The sequence below is a fragment of the Saccopteryx leptura genome, chromosome 3 (genome assembly GCF_036850995.1).
Source record: "Saccopteryx leptura isolate mSacLep1 chromosome 3, mSacLep1_pri_phased_curated, whole genome shotgun sequence".
NCBI lineage: Eukaryota > Metazoa > Chordata > Mammalia > Chiroptera > Emballonuridae > Saccopteryx > Saccopteryx leptura.
The window spans coordinates 179307783-179321419 of record NC_089505.1 but is presented as its reverse complement, the minus strand read 5'-3'; the positions used below and the strand labels follow the sequence as shown (position 1 = coordinate 179321419).

Genomic DNA, 13637 nt, shown 5'->3' with positions numbered 1-13637 from the left:
GCATCGGCCTGGCGTGAGGAGGTCCCAGGTTCGATTCCCGGCCAGGGCACACAGGAGAAGCACCCATCTGCTTCTCCACCCCTCCCCCTCTCCTTCCTCTCCGTCTCTCTCTTCCCCTCCCGCAGCCAAGGCTCCATTGGAGCAAAGATGGCCCGGGCGCTGGGGATGGCTCTGTGGCCTCTGCCCCAGGCACTAGAGTGGCTCTGGTTGCAACGGAGCGACGCCCCGGAGGGGCAGAGCATTGCCCCCTGGTGGGCAGAGCGTCGCCCCCTGGTGGGCGTGCCGGGTGGATCCCGGTCGGGCGCATGCGGGAGTCTGTCTGACTGTCTCTCCCCTTTTCTAGCTTCAGAAAAATACAAAAAAAAAAGAGAGAGAGAGAGATGGGAAAAATAAAAATTACATGTTAACCATTTTTTTTTTTTTTTCTGAAGCTGGAAACAGGGAGAGACAGTCAGACAGACTCCCGCATGCGCCCGACCGGGATCCACCCGGCACGCCCACCAGGGGCGATGCTCTGCCCACCAGGGGGCGATGCTCTGCCCATCCTGGGCATCGCCATGTTGCGACCAGAGCCACTCTAGCACCTGGGGCAGAGGCCACAGAGCCATCCCCAGCGCCCGGGCCATCTTTGCTCCAATGGAGCCTTGGCTGCGGGAGGGGAAGAGAGAGACAGAGAGGGAAAGCGCGGCGGAGGGGTGGAGAAGCAAATGGGCGCTTCTCCTGTGTGCCCTGGCCGGGAATCGAACCCGGGTCCTCCGCACGCTAGGCCGACGCTCTACCGCTGAGCCAACCGGCCAGGGCTTAACCATATTTTTAAATAAAAAATATTATGTACTATCAATGTTAAAATTGCAACATGAAACCAAACTTGGTGTCATTAGAAAAAAATGTAAAGTTGGGGTTTTGTGGGGCCCTTCCAAAGTCAGGGCCCAGGGAGTGCACCTGGTGTACCAGCTGTTAAATCCGCCTCTGGGAACAAACTATTAATTGCATCTTTAAGTCAAAAGTAAAAGGGTGATTGGTCATTTCTCTAAACTAGCATCTTTGAGTGAGTATGTGCAAGGTATGCAAAAAGCCAGTAATTGGTATTTCTATTTAATAAAGCAACAATGTTATTATAATTAAAATGCAAAATATGACAAAACCTTAAAGGACTTCCCATACCTCCAGGATAGGCTAGATTCTTCAGGACAGTGTTCAGGGGCTCTAAGAATCTGGGGCTAGCCTGCTTTTCCACCTGTACCGTGCTGCCTCGCCTGAAGGCCCCGTGCTCCAGCACATCTGTGATTTCCTGCCCTTACTGTCCTCGTAGAATTCTTTTCTCCTCACCCCTGTTGTCAGCTGGTGTTTTAGACTAAATGGCTACATCCCCCTCCCCAAATTTATGTGTTGAAACTGTAACCCCAGTATGATAGTATTTGAAAGTGGGGTCAAAGAAGTAATTAGAGTTTGATGGGGTTCTGAGGGTGGGCTTTCATGATGGGACTAGTGATGTGGGAAGAAGAAGAGGATAGAAATCTGCCAACCCTCCACACCACGTGCTTAGGAAAGGCCACCTGAGCACACAGCAAGAAGATGGCAATCTACAAGCCAGGAAGAGAAGCCTCACCAGGAACCAAATCAGCCAGTTTCCTGATCTGGGACTTCCCAGCTTCCAGAAACAAGTACCCATTGTTTAAGCCACCCCATTTGTGATACTTCATTATAGCAGCCCAAATGAACCAAAACAGCTGGCAAACACCTCCTCAGATTTTAAGATTCACTTCAAGTACAGCACCTCTTCAAAACCTTCCTCAATACTTTGAGATAAAGTTGTCACTCTCTTTGTGCCTGCAGAGTACTCTGGTCACAGCTCTTTGTAGCTCTTTGTGTGTGTGTAGGAGAAAGTGCGAATGCAGTCTCCCACTGCCACAAATTATGCAGTCAGGTTTCTCACATTTGGGTAAATCGCAGGGGTCAGCGCATCCGAAGTGCAATGGATAAGCCTCGCCCTGGGAAAACCACCTTCATGATCACAGTATCTCCCTTGCCGGGAAAGTATTCTTGGTGGCTGTTACCTGTCTGTACCAGACCTATTGACTTGTGTCTGTCCTTCCCATCAGGTTATGAGCTCACAACAGGGACCAGGTCTTATTCACCTTGTGTCATCGTTACCCCACCCAGCTTATCATTGTCATCATTGCTCCATGACATGTAATAGTGACTTGAAAAATTACTCTTTGGAAGAAACAGTTTCTTTTTTATCTCAATTTCTTGGCCATCAACATCATCCCAAAATAAAGATAGCCTTTATTATTAAGAAGCATAGCAATTGGAAATACAACCATTATTAAACAGTATTTATGTAGTACCTATGGGCATGGGACCATAAGAGTTAAATGGAATACAGGTCTAGGCTACATTCACACATAATCCCTGATATCAATGACTTTGAGATTTGGCCAGGTTGCAAGACCTACACCAAGTATAATATGGAACTGTGAGGTTGAAGAGGTATAGTTAGAGAAAATAAAACAGTAGACAGTGCTTAGTTAATTTTGATGTAGCAGGCATATGGTCCAAAGCTATCCCACACAAGTTCTTCCTGCAGCTGTCTCCCCAGCAAATCCTGCAGGCCTGGGGGTGGTTAGAGCCTTTACTAGGAACACCTGCCAATCTTAAGGAGTTTACACTGGGCTGAATGGCAAAGTTGGGGAGAATGGCTCACACCTACTGGGTTATACTCTGTAGAGAGGACCCCTAAAGTGTTACAAAATTTAATCGAAGTTTTTGTGTCATATTCTCTGACCTCAGAACCCAGAAAGGAGTCCAAGGAGCTTGGTCAGGGATGGATTTGAATATGGGATGACATGTTATGCTGAGAATCTCTACTAGAAATATCTACCAAGGTTTTTTGTTTCTGGGTCAAAACAGTCACAACAGAACTTATTTTCTTAGAGTTCTTTTCAGGAGATTTCTTCATTCTCCTTTGTGTTAATTCAGGTTCTCTGAGAAACAGATGCCAACACCAGAGTAGACATTCAAGAGATTCACTGGTGGAAGCATTTGGGACAAAGGGGAGACAGCAGGACTAGAGAGGGCGGACCTTCATTTTGCAATACAGATGTGATACCTGTGAGAGAAAAGAGGGAAGGAGGATCAGGCAGGAAGAGCCTCAGACTCCTGAGCAGTCCCAAGATTTCCAGGAGAGCCAATAGGGAGTTGCTGAGCCAGAGCTGCCCAGATGAGGACTCTGCTAGTGAACAGGAATGGCCTGGCTTTAGTACCTCTTTGGGTAAACTAGAAAAGTGTGGGCCTGGCATAACCACCATGATGGCTCCAGAGGTTCAGCACCTGGATGCTATCAGTTTGCCGTGCTGCATACAGAGGGTTCTCATGGAGGGAGATTTGAGCAGGGCACCTCTGTAGCTTCCACACCTTTCCTTGCAAGTAGAATGTTGTTGGATTACTGAGTTGTGTCAGATGCCCAGCAGCAAACACAACTCGACTTACATCCCAGGAGGGAGCAGGCTCCAAGCCAAGAGGCCTCTGCCAGATTCAGCCTCCAGCTTAACAAGCATGCCCTGGCATGCCTGAACCCTAGCAATGGAAAGCAGTAAGGGATCATTCAAATTGCAAACACCGTGTAGCAGGTATGAAGTTCATAGCCACGTGCAAAAATAAATTTAATGATTTCTTTTTCTTTTATCATTGACCATTTGTCAATTTATTAAATATTAGTATATAGTACAGCAGCTTTATTCTTCCAAGAATTCTGTAATTCAGTGATTTCTTAGGCAATCAAGTCATTCTCTGTCAGTTCAAGGCTTTTCTGACAATATAGAGTTAACATAACTAATTCAGGGGTTCCTGCTGCTGAACAGAGCAGGACTGCACAGAGCATGGAACTGGAGGAGAATGGCATGCATGGTTTGCCACCCTGTACTGGCTTCACTGGGAATATTCTCAGACCAGAGGGCTGGGCCATCAACCTCTGTCGTGGCTGCCTCTCCTGCTGCATGGGTCCCCCCACCCTAAGGCCTGTGGCTTATACCACCCATCTCACAGCTACTACTGAATTGCCAATCATAAACCCAAGGCCATGTCTAAGCTGTCTTCCCTCTCTCTGTGTCTTGCAATTCATTTTCTGTATCACACTGTGAATGCAGCCAACATAAAGAGGGGCCATCACCTTGGACAAAGCAGCTCTTCAGCTGTGGCATTTCCAAAAGAGAGCTGGCAGATGAAGGCTGTCTTGTGGTGACATTCTCAGCAGTTGGTGGACTAGCTTTCATTCCTGAAAGGCACCTGGGAGGGTATCCCTAGCATGAGTGCACTTGTGTGCAAACACTGTGAGAGCGTTGACCACTACCACCATTCTCCCGCACACACTAAGAGGGTGTGAAAAGAATGGAGTATGGAATCAATATGAACAGTAATGGTGACTTCCCATTTCATTCCTCCCTCTCTCACCTAAGTACTTTTGATTCCAACTGGAGATTTCCCAAGCCTTTTCGGTCTCTCCTTCATTTTCTTTTCCACTCTTCCCTAGTTATCCATACTTCCAGCTCAGACTGTCAAGGGAAATCAGAACAACTGAAATTTGAACAAGCCCATGGCCAGCTCAGGCCAAGGCTCAACTAATGGGAAGTGGCAGCTATAGTACTGGCTAAATTGATTTGGAAAGATTTCCAATAGCCCCTTGTTCCTGTTTCCTTACAGGAAAACTAAGGTTGCCTATATGATAGTTACAGGATCTTCTCAGGGTGTTTCCCCAGCATGGCTACTACAGAATCACAAAAAAAGGTTTTGGTGACTGGTGATAGCTCCTTTGTCACATACCTTTCACTCTGCCCACAAACACCCCTGATATGAAGAATCCGTATATATTTAGACAATGTAAGAGCCAAAACAGAATTTACACCAAGATTCTTCCCTAAGTCTCCATGGAACCCATGTGGCAGGGTAACTGCTTCTCTTTTATGGTGACATAAGGATGAGTCATAACCAGGAATGTCTTCTAGAACTTCCTCAGAACTGCAGAAGCTGGGTAACAAGCCCAGGCCCTGTGACATTTCCGCTCTAGAAATTTCCATTTTCAGTCTGCATTACAGACATGTGATTGCCTGAAGTCCCCCTCTGTGGTAACTCATTCCTTTTGGCTAATAACAAGAGTTTTTGTTTCACTTCATCTCTGTTTAACATGAAGGTTCCCCAGAATGGGTGTTGCTATAAATCATGGGACATTCAAGCTGGAGGGGAGCCTAAGGATAACCCAGCTCTGTGTGCTTGTTAAGCTAAGCAGCAGTCAGGGCAGAGCCGAGGAAGCCCCAGCACAAATGGGCCTTCCTGAAACTGGAGTGCAATTTAAAACATTGTTATATTAAAATAAATAAGGATACAATATGATGCAGAATGCCAAATTTGTGTGAAATGTAAAGAGATTGTGATGTGTTGGCCAGTTCTGAACAGCTCCTGGTGTCTGGATTCTCTCACAGTGGCTGTCATGCACAGTAGTCTGCTGGAGTTTGGGAAGGCACTGCTTTAAGAAGAACACACTGCTATTTGCTCCAGCACACCCACTTCTGGATATTAGGATTCTGACACCAATTATGATGTGCACCTTTTTCCACACCACCAAGCAAGGGACACTGTCTATCTGGAAACAACATCAGGTCCCACAAGTTAAGGGCTCAATCCTACAAGTCTCCCTTGTGCCCCCCATTTCAGACACCAATTTCAAGTCCAAGTTATCACCCATGTTTCTGACCAACCAGCTCTAGGTGGGAGGTTTCAATGACCACTTCCTTGGGTTCAGTTATTTTGCTAGAGTGGCTCACAGAACTCAGAGAAACATGCTTACTAGATTACTGGTTTACTACAAACAAAAATTGAATTCAGGAACAACCAGGCAGAAGAGATGCGTAAGGCAGGCTACAGGAGAGGGAGTCAAAGCTCATGTTGCCTGTCCAGGTGCACCACCCTTTCGGAACCTCCATGTGCTCACCAGTCTGGAAGCTCTTCTGAACCCTTCCTTTTGGGTATTTATGGAGGCTCTGTTACACAGAAATAATTTATTAAATCATTGGTCATTGGTGATTGGGCTCTATCTCCAAAGCCTCTACCAAACCCAGAGGTGAGAGGGTGGGGACTGAAAGTGCCAACCCCTAATCACATGGTTGGTTACCCTAGCAACCAGCTCTCATCCTTTGGTTACCTGGGGCTTTCCAGAAGGCACCTCACTAACATAATAGACACCTTTATCATTCTCATCATTTAGAAAATTCCAAGGGTATTAAAAGGTCTGTGCCAAGAATTGACGAAGACCAAGTATATATTTTTTACTATAACTCGTAATATTAGAGTATATACCCCAAAGAATTGAAAGCAGGGATTCAAACAGATGGTTCATGGCAACATTAGTCACAATAGCTAAAGGTAGAATCAATCTAAATGTTCACTGATGGATAAGTAAACAAAAATGGGATACACCTATAAAGATATACCATTTAGCTTTTAAAAGGCAAGAAAGTTAGACACACGTTACAACATGGATGAACCTTAAAAATATTATTCTTAGGGAAATAAGCCAGACACAAAAGAACAAATGCTGTATGACCCTACTCACATCAGGTACCTAGAGCAGTCAAATTCTTAGAGACAGAAAGTGAAATGGTAGTGGCCAGGGGCACAGAGGAGTAGTGAGTTGTATAATGGTATAGTTTCAGTTTGCAAGGAGAAAAGAGTTCTGGAGATGGATGGGCATGATGGTAGCTTGAAATATGAATGCACTTAACATTACTAAACTGTACATTTAGGAATGGCTGGTGGTGAATTTTGAGTGTTTTTACCACAAGCATAAAAAGGTGGGGGAGCATGTGAGACAGGAGTAGAATTTCACAATCAGGTTGCCCCACCCACCATGTCCATTCATAGATGGTGGAAACTGAGGTCAGAGAGTGGCAATCTTCTCTGGTGCCTGGTTAGTTAGTGCTGGAGCTAAGTGCAGGCTTCCTGATCTCTGTCAGTGCTCTTTCCTTTAAACCCCACTATTTAGCATCGTTCTCCACATTGATAACACTGGGGAACAATTTTTTTTTTCATTTTCTGTTGTATGAAGTTTTAGAACTGTTTATATATATCTCTGCATTGCTGACTCCAAATCTGAAATCTTTTTTTTTTTTTTTGGTGCATGCTCTAGTTTTTATGTAATTTTCATTTCTTTTTGTTATAGTTAATGGCATACATTGGTTTTTAAACTGGAGTTAAAGGGCAACGACTCTTTGATTGAACATAACCACAAGGCAATTAATGTTTTATAAACATCACTTTTACAAAATTATAGTTGTTTTTAAATGTAAAAACTTATTATCTGATAAAAAAACACCCTCTTATTTTGTTTTAAGATTGAATCATGGCTTCTTCTAGTAGGCATAAATGTTAGAATAGTTTTGATACCTTCTGCTATATATGTGGCTGTTACACACTTCAGTGTCAAAGGTGCAATATTTCATCATTTGTGACATGTGCATATATTGCCTATTTTCAAGTTCTTTTTGGCAATCAAGACAAGAATTGGGCTCCTCATATTGTGTGTCATAATTGTGAGGAAATGCTTTGTGACCGGACAAAAGGAAAATGCAAAGGAATGCCTTTTAGTATTCCCATGGTTTGGCATGAACCTAAGGACCACAGCAGTGACTGTTATTTCTGTCTGATCCATAGGCAAGAAAAAAAACGGCATATGATCAGAAATCCTAATATTCCTTCAGCAATACGACCTATCCCACACTCTGAGACACTCCTGGTTCCAGTTTTCAATGGTTTTATTTCTTCTAAGGATGAAGAAAGTGAACATGGTGATCAAGTATATTTTGATAAAATGCATGAGGAAATGGTTGTAGAATCAGAAGGGTCTTCTTCTGATGCCAAGCAGTCATTAACCCTTCAGCAGTTTAGCCAACCTGAATTGAATGACTTAGTAAGAGACTTGGGCCTAAAGCAATCCTAAAGAAAAAGAACGAAGCTGGGGGCATTACAATACCTGACTTCAAACTCTATTATAGGGCCATGACAATCAAAACAGCATGGTATTGGCATAAAAATAGACACTTGGACCAATGGAACAGAATAGAAAGCCCAGAAATAAAATCACATATATATAGTCAAATAATTTTTGACAAAGGGGCCAACAACACACAATGGAGAAAAGAAAGCCTCTTCAACAAATGGTGCTGGGAAAACTGGAAAGCCACATGCAAAAGAATGAAGCTGGACTACAGTTTGTCCCCCTGTACTAAAATTAACTCAAAATGGATCAAAGATCTAAACATAAGACCTGAAACAATAAAGTACATAGAAGAAGACATAGGTACCAAACTCATGGACCTGGGCTTTAAAGAGCATTTTATGAATTTGACTCCACAGGCAAGAGAAGTGAAAGCAAAAATTAATGAATGGGACTACATCAGACTAAGAAGTTTTTGTTCAGCAAGAGAAATTGATAACAAGATAAACAGACAGCCAACTAATTGGGAAATGATATTTTTAAGCACCTGCTCAGATAAGGGCCTAATATCCAAAATATACAAAGAACTCATAAAACTCAACGACAAACAAACAAACAATCCAATAAAAAAATGGGAAGAGGATATGAACAGACACTTCTCCCAGGAAGAAATACAGATGGCCAACAGATATATGAAAAGATGCTCATCTTCTTTAGTTATTAGAGAAATGCAAATCAAAACTGCAATGAGATACCACCTCACACCTGTTAGATTAGCTATTATTAACAAGACAGGTAATAGCAAATGTTGGAGAGGTTGTGGAGAAAAAGGAACCCTCATCCACTGTTGGTGGGAATGTAAAGTAGTACAACCATTATGGAAGAAAGTATGGTGGTTCCTCAAAAAACTGAAAATAGAACTACCTTATGACCCAGCAATCCCTCTACTGGGTATATACCCCCAAAACTCAGAAACATTGACTTGTAAAGACACATGCAGCCCCAATTCATTGCAGCATTGTTCACAGTGGCCAGGACATGGAAACAACCAAAAAGCCCATCAATTGATGACTGGATAAAGAAGATGTGGCACATATACACCATGGAATACTACTCAGCCATAAGAAATGATGACATCGGATCATTTATAGCAAAATGGTGGGACCTTGACAACATCATACGGAGTGAAATAAGTAAATCAGAAAAAACCAGGAACTGCATTTTTCCATACATAGATGGGACATAAAAGTGAAACCAAGAGACATTGATAAGAGTGTGGTGGTTACGGGGGGGGAGGGAGGAGAGGGAGAGGGAAGGGGGAGGGGGAGGGGCACAGAGAGAACTAGATAGAGGGTGACAGGTCAATCTGACTTTGGGTGATGGGTATGCAACATAATTGAACTTTAAGATAACCTGGACATGTTGTCTTTGAATATATGTATCTTGATTTACTGATGTCACCCCATTAAAAATAAATAAATAAATAAATAAAAAAAAAAAAAAAAGAGACTTGGGCCTATCAAAGAAAGAAGCTGAGTTATTAGCTTCCAGCCTTCAAGAAAAGAATGTACTTCACTGGTCAGCTAAAGTATCCCATTTCAGGAAGTGTGAACAAATATTTGTGTACATTTTTTCCAAAGACAAACATTTTGTTTACTGTCATGATATCAGTAGTCTTCTCAGCCAGCTAGATGTTACCACTTACAGTCCAACAGAATGGCGGCTATTTCTTGACAGCTCTAAACAGAGTCTGAAATGTGTTTCCTACACAATGGTAATGTTTATGCAGTGGTTCCAATTGGTTGGTTATTCAACTCATCTCGAGAAGATTATAATGACATAAAAACTGTCCTCGACTTTCTGAAGTATGAGGAGCATAACTGGATCATTTGTGTGAATCTTAAAATAGTGAATTTCCTGCTAGGACAACAGAGAGGGTTCACAAAGTATCCTTGCTTTCTGTGTTTGTGGGACAGCCGAGCTTGGAAGAAACACTGGACACAGAAGGAGTGGCCGAAATGTGAAGCTCTGGAAATAGGGATGCAAAATATTGTTAATGAACCTGTAGTTAATTGAGACAGGATAATTTTTCCCCCACTTCACATCAAACTTGGCTTAATAAAGCAGTTTGTTCAGGCTTTGAATAGAGAAAGTAAATGCTTTCAACATATTATTTCTGCTTTTCCTGCCTTGTCTTTCAAGAAGATAAAAGCAGGTGTATTCAATGGACCTCAAATTTGAACCCTCATGTGTGACAAAGAATTTGCCAGGAAGATGAATAAGGAGGAGAAAGCAGCATGGCAGTCATTTGTGGCAGTTACAAAGAACTTCCTTGGCAACAAAAAAGCAGAAAACTATGAACTTCTGGTTCAAAAGATGCTGTTGGCTTTCTGCGACATTGGATGTAACATAAGCATTAAGATTCACTTCCTGAACAGTCACCTTGATAAGTGTCCTGAAAATCTTGGAGCTGTTAGTGATGAGCAGACTACTGCTGGAGCATCAAATGAGATTGTCCTCAACAAGTACACAAACGCAAGAGCTACAAATGCAAATTTTTTGCCTAAATAGAATTTAAATAAGTTTTGCGCAAATTTTATGATTAAAATAAGTGTTTTAATATGTTCTATTTCAAAATTGTAGACAAATTTTGATGCAATCATATCTTTTAGTATATTAGTGTATTTAGTGCATTATATAAATTATTATATTTTTACAAAGATGATGCCCAAGAAGACATTCTACTTCATTATGTTAAACTAAATGTTGAAAATTTTACAATAAGGTGAAAACATAAAATTTTAAATTGCAAAAAAAAACTGTAGCTTACAGAGAAAAACTAATGTCAGATTTGAGATCAGCACAGTCAAATTAGGTAAGAACAAGTATTTTTGTGGATGCAACAAAAATTTTGTTCCCCAGTGTGATAGAGACATAGGTGACAGGACAGTCAGTCAGTTCAGGTAAATGTGGCAGTGTCTCTTAACTTGTACCTCCCCCTTTTATTCCCCACTCCCACTGCTCTGGTCTAGGCATTCACCACCTGAAGGACTGACATGGCCCCCTGACTGGTCTCCCTGACTCTGGTGGCACGCATTCCATGCAGAGCAGCTGCTGGAGAACATCAACCCGCTGAGATTCCAGGGCAGTGTCTCCTGAACGCAGATCTGTATGGGCCCCCCATTGGCTGCCATGAGACACTTGATACTTTGCGTTTGTATGCTGAGAACCATACAGATTCTGAGGCCAAGTCCAGGCCAGGAAAAAGTGCCACAATCAATTACTGCTGTTTCCCTGGGTTTGTGGCTGGGATTAGTGTGGGAGGGGAATGAGCTATGGCCCAAGAGCAGTATTTGGCATCCTTTCTCTTAACTTATTAGGTGGAGCCAAATTCCTAGTCTGCCACTCCAGGTCAGCCATACCTGGTGCCTGTGCTCACTGAAATGCTATATAGTTGTCAAGACAAAAAGCACCTTAAAACCTTCCTTCTGTCATCTGTCTTTCCTAGAAGTCCCATTCCCTCTGATGACACTTCCTATAGTATGTCTGTATCTTTGACATATATGAGCTTTACCCCTTCTTCTAGGTAGCGCCCAAGGGTGGATGCAACACCCACTCCTCCTTGTGGCACATACTCTGTTATCACATCAGGGGCACTAATGTAGCGTCTAGTCAACTTAAATTAACTTCCTCACATCAAAGGACTCACCAGATGGGAATGTCCAGTTCTGTACCAACACCTGAGCTGATGCCTGGACCGCTTTCCTCCAGGAGTGCAGAATGCTTCCTTGGATGTTTGTGCGGCCAAAGTCTGTCAGCTAGTAAATGGCTAAGCAAATTTGGGTATGTCCATGCAATGTAACTTCCCTTAGCAATACAAAGGAGCTAACTCACTGATACCCTCAATGTGGGAATCTCAGAAGCATTATGCTCAGTAAAAGAAGCTGGACTCAAAAGACTACATATCATATGATTTCATTTATATAAAATTTTAGGATTATATAAGAGCAAATTAAAATGGTAGAGAGAAGATATCACTTTGGATTCAAGGTTGGGGAGGATGGGGGCAAGGAAGAAGAATTCTGTAGAAGGTCACTAATGAGCTTTTTAAGGTGATGAATTTGTTTTATATCTTGATTGTGTTGGTGGTTACAGAATTGTGCACATTTGCCAAAACTTCAGTAAATTTTATTTTATATAAATTCATCCTCAATAAAGCTATTTTTATAGAACAAAAAAGTCAGGACTCTAGCTTTTGTGCCTCTTTCTAAATTTAGGAATGAGTGGTAGGAGTAGGGCTTTGGAAGGATCTTCTGGTTTTACAATATGACTTCAACAACTCCTCCCTCCTATGGTCCACAGGTAAGCCTGCTTCTGGGGCACTTCCATCCCCCAGGATGCTCTGTGGAATGCAGCGACTAGATTAGCTGAGGGAGGCAGCCAGGAGCGAGGCAGAGGAATGTGCAGAGCCTCCTGGTCTCCCCACCAGTTGTTACTCATCCACACTCCACCTCAATCAGGCTCTGGGACTTTCCCAATTTTATCTCTCACCTTTTTTTTATTGGGGTAACACTGGTTCACAGAATCATACAGGTTTCAAGTGTGCAACTCAGCAAAACCTCATCTGCCCATTTCATCGTGCACCAATTGCCCTAAGCAAAGTCTCTTTCCATCCCATTTATCCCCCCTCTGCCCTCCTTTACCTACCCTCACCCTCTTCCCCTGACTATCACCACACTGTTGTCTGTGTCTCTTTATATAATTCTTTCACTTTTTTCCACCCAGCCCCCAACACCCTCCCCTCTGACTGCTGTCAGTCTGTTCTATGTATCCATGCTTCTGTTTCTATTTTGTTTGTTAAATTATTTTGTTCATTCGGTTCCACAGATAAGTGAGATCATATGGCACTTGTCTTTCTCTGACTGACTTATACTTAGCATAATGCTCTCCAGGCCCATCAATGCTGTCACAGAAGGTGAGATTTCCTTCTTTTTTATGGCTATCACCTTTCACTGGTTCTCAGCTGCTGGTGTCTTTATCACCCTCATCTTCCCAAAAGAGTAATCTTAGAGGGAAAAATGGGAGATGGGGGATATAACTCAAAAGCTTACAACTAACTCATTCCCCAATAGCAACTCTATAGCTGCCATTGCACCTAGGACCTCTATTTCTTTCTTTCCAAAAATTGCTCAAAATTTCTTTGCCTGTGATTCTGAGAACCATCACGCTATCTTCTGGCTTCCAGGGCAGAGTTTCAGTGAGAAAGCCAGCAGCTGTGCCCATTCATAACCATTGCAGTGAGTGAATTTCAGGACTAAGTTTTGGACTTGATCATTTTTGTTTCACTAAAACCTGGATTTGGATTATAAATCTCTGAAACAGTTCATGGTAGCTCTGCCGGAAGTCATGATGAGGCGGGTCCCTGAGTGCTTTCCTGTGACAGGAGTCAGAAAAGTTGTGAAATGAAGAGAAGTTGGCCCAGGCTCAGAGAGTAGCAGATGGACAGGTGCAGGGACAGAGAGGCATGTGATGTGCTCAGGGCAGCATGAGCAGGCTGGTTTGGCAGAGCAGGAACTAAGTGACAAAGTTGGAGAGCTGGTTGCAGTCAGTTGGTAGGGACTTCAGATGATAATGTGGGAATGCTGGGAGC

At 42.9% G+C, this 13637-nt stretch overlaps 1 non-coding gene across 1 annotated transcript; it reads right to left on the bottom strand.

Annotated features, from left to right (window-relative positions):
* Window positions 1-1877: 1877 nt before the first annotated feature.
* On the bottom strand, window positions 1878-2041 carry LOC136401729 (U1 spliceosomal RNA). Its single transcript, XR_010750733.1, has one exon. It is a non-coding gene; the product is annotated as a U1 spliceosomal RNA (small nuclear RNA).
* Window positions 2042-13637: the final 11596 nt, after the last annotated feature.